At 35.3% G+C, this 9,962-nt stretch overlaps 1 pseudogene; it reads left to right on the top strand.

Moving 5' to 3' along the window:
• The first annotated feature begins 7,790 nt into the window (after positions 1 to 7,790).
• LOC106876824 (tubulin alpha-8 chain-like) lies at positions 7,791 to 8,451 on the top strand (annotated as a pseudogene).
• The last annotated feature ends 1,511 nt before the right edge of the window (positions 8,452 to 9,962 follow it).

Here is a 9,962-nt window from a genome sequence, read left to right as displayed (position 1 = left end):
ACATGTAAATTTGTATGAAAGGAGTTATGTTACTTTTTGTTGTTATTATTAAATTTCGTCGGTTCCTTAATACGTATTTTATCATTAATTTTCATTAATCCTAAAAAACACAACATCCCACATAAGAGAATGTAGCATTGAAGTAAAAGAATCAGATAAAAAAAAACATGAAATAGTCTATTGAATGAAAGAAAAAAGCCTATTGTAAAGCATTTAGAATAAAAAATTTGACAAACATACTTACAATGGATAAACCGAGAACTTGTCATTCTTCTACGTAAGTTCCATCTTAAGGCTATCACTTCAGAAACAATTGAAAAAAAAAAAAAACAACTAAACTCTGAATAAATCTTGTACTTCAAAAATCCGAAGCAGGGATTAAGATTCTAAAATTTCGTAGACATCGTTTTAAAGAGAAATTTGCGAAATATGACACATAATGCACATAGACATCTCCGAACCAACCAATCAGCGGGAAACTATTAGATTTATAGAAAGTTGTCTTATTGGAAGAGACGAGTGGAAGCGGATAGGAGGAAATAATATGCTTACTGGGTATGGATTGATAGAAAGATATGGTGATGCGATATCTTTCTAACAACCCATAGCAGCTTACAACCACATACTTTCTTCTTATTCCCCTCTATTCCTCTCTTTCTACACCACAACTTCATCTGTCTTTCTTACAGCACAGCTAGTTATCATTCACACAGCCTTACCTAACTCATAAAACAAACCAACCAAAGACTGTATATATAACCAAAAAAGAGTAATACTATGTCGCTGACGTTGGCCAAGCCAAAGTTTCGAAGGCAAGGAAGCCACACACGACGATTCAATGCCAGTCTCAAGTACAAAAACATGAAATGGTGTTTAATGTTTAGATAAACATGGTTAATCAAGTCTTGGATACTTGAGACTGAAACTCCACAATTCCAAAGTCATCACAGTTCGAAAAATGCCATTAGTGTTGCGTTCTTAATAGTTTCAGTCGTCAATTCTCTTGCATTTTCTTCTTTGAAATAAACTCTTTGTTCATTTTCCAAGTGAACTGACAGCTGCTGAATTGAAGGCCTTCTGTCATGAATTGGAAAGCTAAGGATTGTCCAAGCAGCCTCAATGGAAGAGATGTATCGGCCTATTTGAAACTTTTGTACTTTACATTGATTTTCCAGATTGGCAGAAATATTCATTGGGAGACTGGCTCGAAATGATTAACATTTGGTTTAATTATCTTTAAAAAAAAAGAGATTAAAAAAATACAACTTACAAATTTCCCGATAAGCAAGTGGTCATATCATTTTGTTCACTTTCTTTTTCATATGAATCGACCCTCGTTTTCGTGTGTATAGATCATGTACCTATGCACGTAGACATGTGTGCGTACATGCATGCATGCATACATAAGTGTGTGTGTACAGTGATGGATTCGAGGGTTTCGTTTATTTACGAGTTGATTTAATTTTACCGGTGTATAAATACTTATAATGGTGATACTCAAAAAAAAAACTCAGTTCAATTAAAAAAAGCATGGGTAAACACTACATGGTAGGCCACGCTATAATTTGCGAAAATTTATTTGCACGCAAGGTATGCATCGCCCCTCCGATGCCCGCCCCCATTGAAATATTAACCATTGAAATATTAAAATAGTATTGCATTCCTGTTTGTTACTTTTGGAAAAATAAATTTTTGTGTGTTCTAAATAAATATTTTTACTTGAAATAACTTGTTCGAATTTCTTTGTGATGATGTTTTGTTAATAATTCAATCAATTCAGGCATTATTCTCATGTAACAATGGATAGAGTCCAGTATCCAAATGGATGGAAAAATTTTGTGTTAGTCATCGCTACTAAAAATAATCATTGGCATACGGCTAGCAAGTCTGACGGTTGGGATGTATCGCGCGTAAATATTTGATTAAGAAAATCATTTGGTTAGGAAATGTCGAAGGCTACCCGTTAAAAATATCGATTGATTCGATTGATTCATAGTGTAATGAATAAAGGCGTCATGTTTTAGGGTACTATGTCAATTGCCCGACGGGTAACTTCCTGATGAACAACTGCCTCATAGATACCTGCCCGACAGATACCTGCCTGACAGACACTTTCACTTTATCTGTCATTCATTTCACTTTATCTGTCATTTAGGCGAATCTTCCTGTACTCAAAAATTGTATCTTTCCCCAGTTTGCTGAGGGAAAGAACCACCAGGTGTCATCCTCATAGCATTTTTTGATAAATAAAGTTATTATCTGTTATTATATATGTTTTTTTTAATATAAACATAAACCTGTTCTCAAATATCTTACGCACCCTGTATATATATATATATGTGAGTGTGTGTGTGTGTGTGTGTGTGTGTGTGTGTGTGTGTGTGTGTGTGTGTGTGCGTGCGTGCGTGTGTCTTTTATCTTTTATGGGTTTCAGCCATGTTTCTAAAGTTGTCAAAATATTTCAAGTTTTTTTTCATGTAATAAATATTATGACTTTTTTTTCGGCTATATCGCACAGATCACTTTACAACCCAGAGGATAATTCAACTCTAAAAATTATTAAAAGACATTTACTAAAGATATAAATAATTACAAATATAACAAATAAAATAAACGAAAACATTTTCTAAATGTGAACAAATATTACTACATTCAAAAGTCGATTCCTTATTATTTTGTAGAGTAACAGATGGGAATAAAACGATACCAAACTTACCATTGTCATTCTTGTCTACCTACTCTGTAACCGTTGGTCTTGGGGCGATATATAGAGTAACAAAGGGCGGAAAGCTGGCAGGAAAGTTTGCACGCCGGGCAAAATGCTTAGCGGAGTTATTTCGTCTGTCGTTACGTTCTGAGTTCAAATTCCACCGAGGTCGACTTTGACTTTCATCCTTTCGGGATCGATAAATTAAGTACCAGTTATGCACTGGGGACAATGTAATCGTCTTAATCCCTTTGTCAGTCCTTACTTGTTCACTATATGTTCAGCCCTCTGTGGGCAATAAAGAAATAAATATTTCTGGAGTTGTCTACATATTTCGGGTTTTTTCTTCGTGTAATAAATAGTATGCCGTTACATGACATTTTTTCGGCTATATCGCACAGGTCGTTTTACGACATAGAGAATAATTCAACTCTAAAAATTTACTAAAGAAAAAAAATGATAATAAATTTGACAAAAATAACAAATAAAATTAACAAAACATTTTCTAAATGTGAATAAATATCACTATATTGAAAAGTCGATTCTTTATTATTTTATAATAACTTCAATATCATGGCAGGTTATCAAAACAAATTATTCGTTTGGAGTTGTCTGATGCTGCTTGCTTCTGTATTTAATGATGAATGTTTTTTTAAATTATAGCAATAAAAGATGGACATTGTTTATTATTACGAGGCTCAATTCATTTTTGAAGGAGGAAGAGAAAATAGGAAGTTGTAATGTTTATTCTTTTCTTGATAATCTCAGCGGACTAAAATGAGTTAAAACTGGAGATTAAAACTAAACCATATTTCTCACTTTGTGAATTTAATTAACCTTCTAAACACATTCTTCGCCATCAAAACAATAAAAGCAAAATAATTCAAATTCATTTGAAAAATATTTGCGTTCAAATATCATCTTTCTTGGTCGTCCGTTTTAGATTCAAGAAAAAGAATTGCAGCATGGATGATGTTTGTAAACTATTCAAGAACACACAAATACCGTTAGTTGCACTTCAACATTGTAACTTCATTTGTGTCAAAATATTTTCGTCGCATTGAAACCGCGACCTGTTCACTGACAAATCTTCGGGGTCGATAAATTAAGTACCAGTGAAACACTGGGGTCGATGTAATCGACTAGTCTCCCTCCCCAAAATTTTCTGGCCTTGTGCCTTTAGTAGAAAGGCTTATTCTATATTTAAGAAAGGCGACGAGCTGGCAGAAATGTTAACACTCCGGGCGAAATGCTTAGCAATATTTTGTCTGTCTACGTTCTGGGTTCCAATTCCGCCGAGGTCGACATTGACTTTCAATCTTTCGGGGTCGATAAATTAAGTACCAGTTGCGTACTGGAGTCGATATAATTGACTGGCCCCTTTACCCAAAATTTCGGGCCTTGACCTATGGGAAAAAAGAATATATACCTAGGTTGCGGATAAAAGTGTAAGGTAGCCGTTTGCATGGCGTTGCGTTTCATTGGTTAATCTTCAATCATCATCAACCAATGAGCGATTGTTTGGCATGCAGCTGCCTGTTATTCGTATGTGCTTGTTCTATTTGCTGTGTCGAAGCGGAAGAGGAAGCTAATGGCTGTACGTGCGTATGTGTGTGTGCGTGCACGTACTTGTTCTTGTGTGTGCGTGTGTTTCTGCGTGCTTATTATTGTATATGTATGTACGAGCGTGTTATGTATTTATGCATGTGAAGAAAACTACTGGGTGTGTGTGAGTGTGCGTCTGTGCATGTGTGCGCGCGAGCGTGTTCTGTTTTTATGTATTTATGTGTGTGGTGTGTAGATGTAACAAAACAATGTCACATTTTAAAATTGATTAAAGCCTTCCATATTTGTTCTTACCTGCTTCGTTTATGTATGTAAAATCCGTAAATTTCCAAGAAAACGAGGTCAAGGTCGAAAAAGCCGTATTTTTTAGCCATCAAAGAGCCGAAATATTGCAACATGCACCAGAGAGCCGAAATATTGTAAGATGCATCAGAGAGCCTAAATATTGCAACATGCATCAGAGAGCCGAAATATTGCAACGTGTAAGGAGAAAAGGAAGAAATGTAAATTAACACTTACTATTCATTAAAGAAAATGAGAAAGAAAGAAATGTAAATGACAATGATTTCTATCAATTTTAAAGCTAAATTAAACAAGATTTGTTGGACTATAAAAAAACCCGCTCGCAAGCACGCACACACTCTCACACTCACGAACACACACACACACACACACACACACTCACGCACGCATACACTATCTCACACTCACGCACGCACACTTTCACACTCATGCACGTACACACTCTCACATGCATGCACATACTTTCACAAACAAGAACAAGCACCCACGCACATACTCTCACACACAAAAGAACAAGCACGCACGCACGCACACACTCTCACACACAAGAACAAGCTCGCACACACACTCTCACACACACGTACATCCATCAGCTGCCACATCATTAGGCGAAATACCGTACATATATAAAATATTACAAGCATTGCCTTAAAACGTACGAAACTAGAATTGAAAAATGCGCACGCTCAAAAGGGTTACATAATGTCAAAATAAACCTTAAAAAGTAGGGGACTAGCATTGTTGCTTAAAAATATTGGAACCACTATATGTTGTACATTCTGTGGCATCCTTTTATCACAAGAAATTTGTTTTGTTCATCGAAATTAAATTAAATTATCCAATTTTCGATTTTATCAAAACAATTGTGTACAAATACTGTCAACTTTACGCAATAATTTAATCTATGAATGATATTTTTTTATAAATTTACAAGTAATCAATCAAAAATAATTCGCATAATTATTCCATAAATGTGTATCATAATGAAAATTATCTTTGTTTATAATTATTTCAGTTTCGTACTTTCGCTGCTATATCGGTACGACTTCATCCAATTTTTTTTTTAATATTATACTGGTAATTTGCATGCAGTGTGGAATATGTGTTTTATATACTTTGGTATGATGAGTATTATAATGAATTTACTTATTCGAAGTTAAAGATCATATCTTGTACATTTTCAAATTTTTATATCAAAAACTCGGTTTAATAATCATCGTGACTTCGTAATTCCCACATAAGTCTATTTCCATTTTAAGATGCGACAGAATGTACAACATATAGTGATTCCAATATTTTTGAACAACAATGCTAGTTCCATTTTGTAACACTTTTGAGCGTGAGCATTTTTCAATTCTAGTTTAATATAGTCCAGTTTATTGTGGAACTGTAATATTTGCTGGATATAAATTTTCCATGTCTGCCGCACCGTTTTTAGTTTTAACAGACCCTCAATTCTAACGTTACCAAAATTCAAATCAGTAACTTGAGTAATTGGTTGACTATTTCAGAATCTTTTGAACCTTTTCACGCAATCTCTAGGAAGGCCAATGGGTGACCTTTGTAAGCGACATGGGCTCTCTAATTAGGAACACAGTTCATCTGACGTGTGTCCACATGGCTACCACATCCATTTACAATGTTGAGCCCCAGCTATGCTAGACCTCACTTACTCAAAATATCCTAAAGTGGTATTGAAATGAGAAATTGAACTGCAAACTTAAACGCACAGCTACACATGAATGTTATTTAAAGTACTTGAGTGTGCTGAAATATTCGAGTGAATTTGTAAATAAATATTTTCGCAGTGTTATCAGTTAGATTTTGGAAAGGCGACTTGTTTCAGCTATTCCAATTCTCAGGAGAACCAATGTAAATGTTTTTTTCTGGACTTCTCAATGTTTTTTTTTCCTTGTTTAACCCACAGAAGATTTGTTTGTAAAAGAAAAATAACTTGTTCAAAGGTGTTTCCGTTTTCATCCTACCTTTTTTGCTGAACGTAGACTTCGATCAATATAATGCAATCGATAGGGTAAATTATGAAAGAAATCATAATGCAACATTTTAATCGATAGTGTAAAATATGAAGGAATTCAACTGGCAACAGACCGCGGTAATGTTCCCCCTTTGTTTCGATTGCTACTTTTGTCCGATCTGTTGACTTTCTAGTCAAATAACTCTGTACACTATGCCAGTTGGGATCTTTTTTTGTAAAGAGCATGGGATAGCGACAGATGGGCGGTTGGAACGGCCTACTGGTATTAGCGACACGTCCGACGCATTCTTTGAGGTGTTGGTAAGTATAGATGTTCCAAATTTTCTTTTTACAAGATTAAATTAAACGAATTCACAATCCGCATTCAATGTTTTGGCTAATCGATCATTTGTATTGTCTTTCTTTCGGATAAAAGTTCAAAGGAGATTCGTGACATGATGAAGCAGTGGGTCCTTTTCATTGTTATATTTTTAAACCCCGTTAAATACATATTTTTCTGAAATATTGGAAAATATTTCAAAATTGTGTTGTACAGCAGAACTGATAACAGCAATAAAATGTGACTAAATTCTCAGTTAAATGCAAGTAGATTAGTGAAATTCTGTTATAAATTTATCCGTTATTTAAATGTAAGTATTGTTGGCAATACATTCTGTGGGATTAATTCCATGTCGTACATGAAATTACCATTTTGCCATAGAATTGGGACTTTTGATTGAACGACTAATAAAGCAAGTCCCAGTAAAATTTAGTTAGTAATCTGTAAATTCTATGTTATTTTGGTTATAAGAATAACTAATTATTGTATTGATATGATATGATTATTGCTCAATATCTTATTTTCCAGATGAAATACGTGTTGAAAAGTACAAAAAAGTTTTTCACTCGGATCGAATAATCAACACACATGATGATGCGTCATGTAATTACGCGCGGAGTAATTACACTGTTGGGAAAGGAATAATTGAAGAAGTTTGCAACGAAATACGACTACTAACTGATAAATGTTCTAGCCTGCAAAGCTTGTTGATTTTCTACAGTCTCGATGGCGGCACTAGTTCTGGAGTTACAGCTCTTCTCATGAAGCATCTGACAGCAAAGAGGAGAAATTTTAATTTTGCGTAATACCCATCACCACTAATTTCTTCAGCCGTAGTAGAACCGTAAAATTCCGTCCTAACTACTCATGCTACTCTAGAAAATTCTAGTTGCTCATTTATGTTCGACAATGAAGTACATTATGGTCTCTGTAAAAAACATTTAATTGTTGGGTACCCGACGTTAAAAAGCCTAAATGTTCTACCTGCTCAAGTAGGGAGCTCCGTTACTACTTCTCTAAGGTTTGCTGGGTCTCTTCATATGGATTTAAACGATTTACCGACTAACTTGGCACCCTACCCGCAATTACATTTCCCATTATTTACTTATGCACCAATTATTTCGGTTGAGAAAGCGTACAACGAGGAATTAAACGTTTTCCAACAAACCAAGTGGTGTTTCGAAACCGGTAATCAGATAATTAAATGTAACTCTCACCGTGGGAAGTATATGGGTTGTCTGTTATACCGAGGTAATGTGGCCTCGAGTGATGTTAACGCTGCTATTGCGGCGCTTAAACGGGAAAAAAGCATCCGGTTTGTGGATTTAAAGTTGGTATTAATTCTCAATCCCCATTTGTTGGCCCTAAAAGAAACATCGCCAAGGTCAAACATACCGTTTGTATGCTGGACAATACCACGGCTATTGCTAAAGCTTGGGCCCGTCTAAGTTATAAGACTAACTTAATGCTTGCCAGCGAGCTTTTGTTCATTGGTATGTTAATGAAGGTATGGAGGAAAGCAAGTGTGAGGAAGCCCGCGAAGATTTGGCTGCTCTGTAGAAAGATTACGAAGAAGCTTCTAACTTCTTCAAAACACAAGACTTCAAAGAATATGAAATCGAAGTAAAAATGGGATCACGCACACGAGCGCGTACACACTGCCCCAATATTAATTAACTCGTTTAACGATTATGAAAATCGTATTGTATTCTTGTTTATATTACTTGTTGGAAATAAATAAATTTTAGCATATTCGAAATAAGTAAATTTTTTGTATGTTCTGAATAAATATTTTAAATTAAAATGATTTGTTCGAATTTCTTTGTGATAATGTTTTGTTAATAATCCAATCAATTCAGGCATTTTTCTCATGCAATAATGGATAGAATCGCTACTAAAAGATATTTTTGGTACACGGCCAGCAAGTCTGATAGCTGGGATCAGTCGATTACGTTGACCCCTGTAGCTTAACTAGTACCTATTTTATCAACGCTGAACAGCAAAGTCAAACTTGGTGGCGTTTGATCCTGCGGCGTAAAGCCGAAGAAAATGCTGTTACGCATGTTTGTCTGGAGCGGTAACAATTCCACCAGCTTGTCTCCTAAAATTATGGCTACAGACCACGGTAATTCTCCCTCTCCGCTTCGATTGCTACTTTTGTCCGATCTCTTGAGTTTCTAGTCAAATAACTCTATGCAATATTCTTATTTTTCTTTTGTCTAGCGCCAGTGCATTACCATCCACATAGGACAGGCTGGAGTCCAAATGGTCAGATGATAGTTGAAGGGCCTAACTGGCCACATCAATGCTCAAGTGGTACTTATTATAATATCTCGGCAAAATTTGAAAACAGAACCTAAATGGGGACGAAATACCGCTAAACATTTTGTTCGACCAACGACTCTGCATGATCGCTGACTTCTATTCTTTCACTACAATTGGACATTTTTACTACACGATGAAAGCTAGTAATATCGTAAGCGACAATCGAAATAACCGGTGATCCAACGTAGTATGGCGCTGCGTTAAAATGCACGAGTAAATATACTATATACAGTGATGTATATTAATACAACATTAGAAGGTGCATCATCTAGTTTCAACGTTTACGATGTGAAAAATACCAAGACTCGAGTTATGTATGAATTTCCTGCTGAGATGTTCGACATTAAATGACCTTATCAGAAGTATTTTGAGAGAGAAAAAGAGTAAGGAAACAGACACACAGACAACGGCACGTTTCTCATATTAGCTTCTAACTGGCATTTATAATGAATCTTGTTTATTTTAAGCTTTCACCTGTTTTCTTTCTTCCTGTTCTCTCTGTCTTAGTCTCTCTCTCTCTCATATATTTTTCTATAATCTATTCTTCCTGTTATTTGACTAAATCAATGGTTCCCAAAGTTGGCGGTACTACCCCACATAAGGACGGTGATAAAATCTACGTCCTCTTAGTATAAGAGTTCTAAATATTTCTTATTCATTACTTCTCTAAAGTTTTGTATTTGGTTTGCAAGATCCTCGAAGCTAATTCGCATGGTGAACCGATTCTTGTTGCGTTTTGGATTGGC

The sequence above is a fragment of the Octopus bimaculoides genome, chromosome 16, assembly GCF_001194135.2.
Source record: "Octopus bimaculoides isolate UCB-OBI-ISO-001 chromosome 16, ASM119413v2, whole genome shotgun sequence".
Classification (NCBI taxonomy): Eukaryota; Metazoa; Mollusca; class Cephalopoda; order Octopoda; family Octopodidae; genus Octopus; species Octopus bimaculoides.
This window is presented reverse-complemented; position numbering and strand designations above follow the sequence as displayed.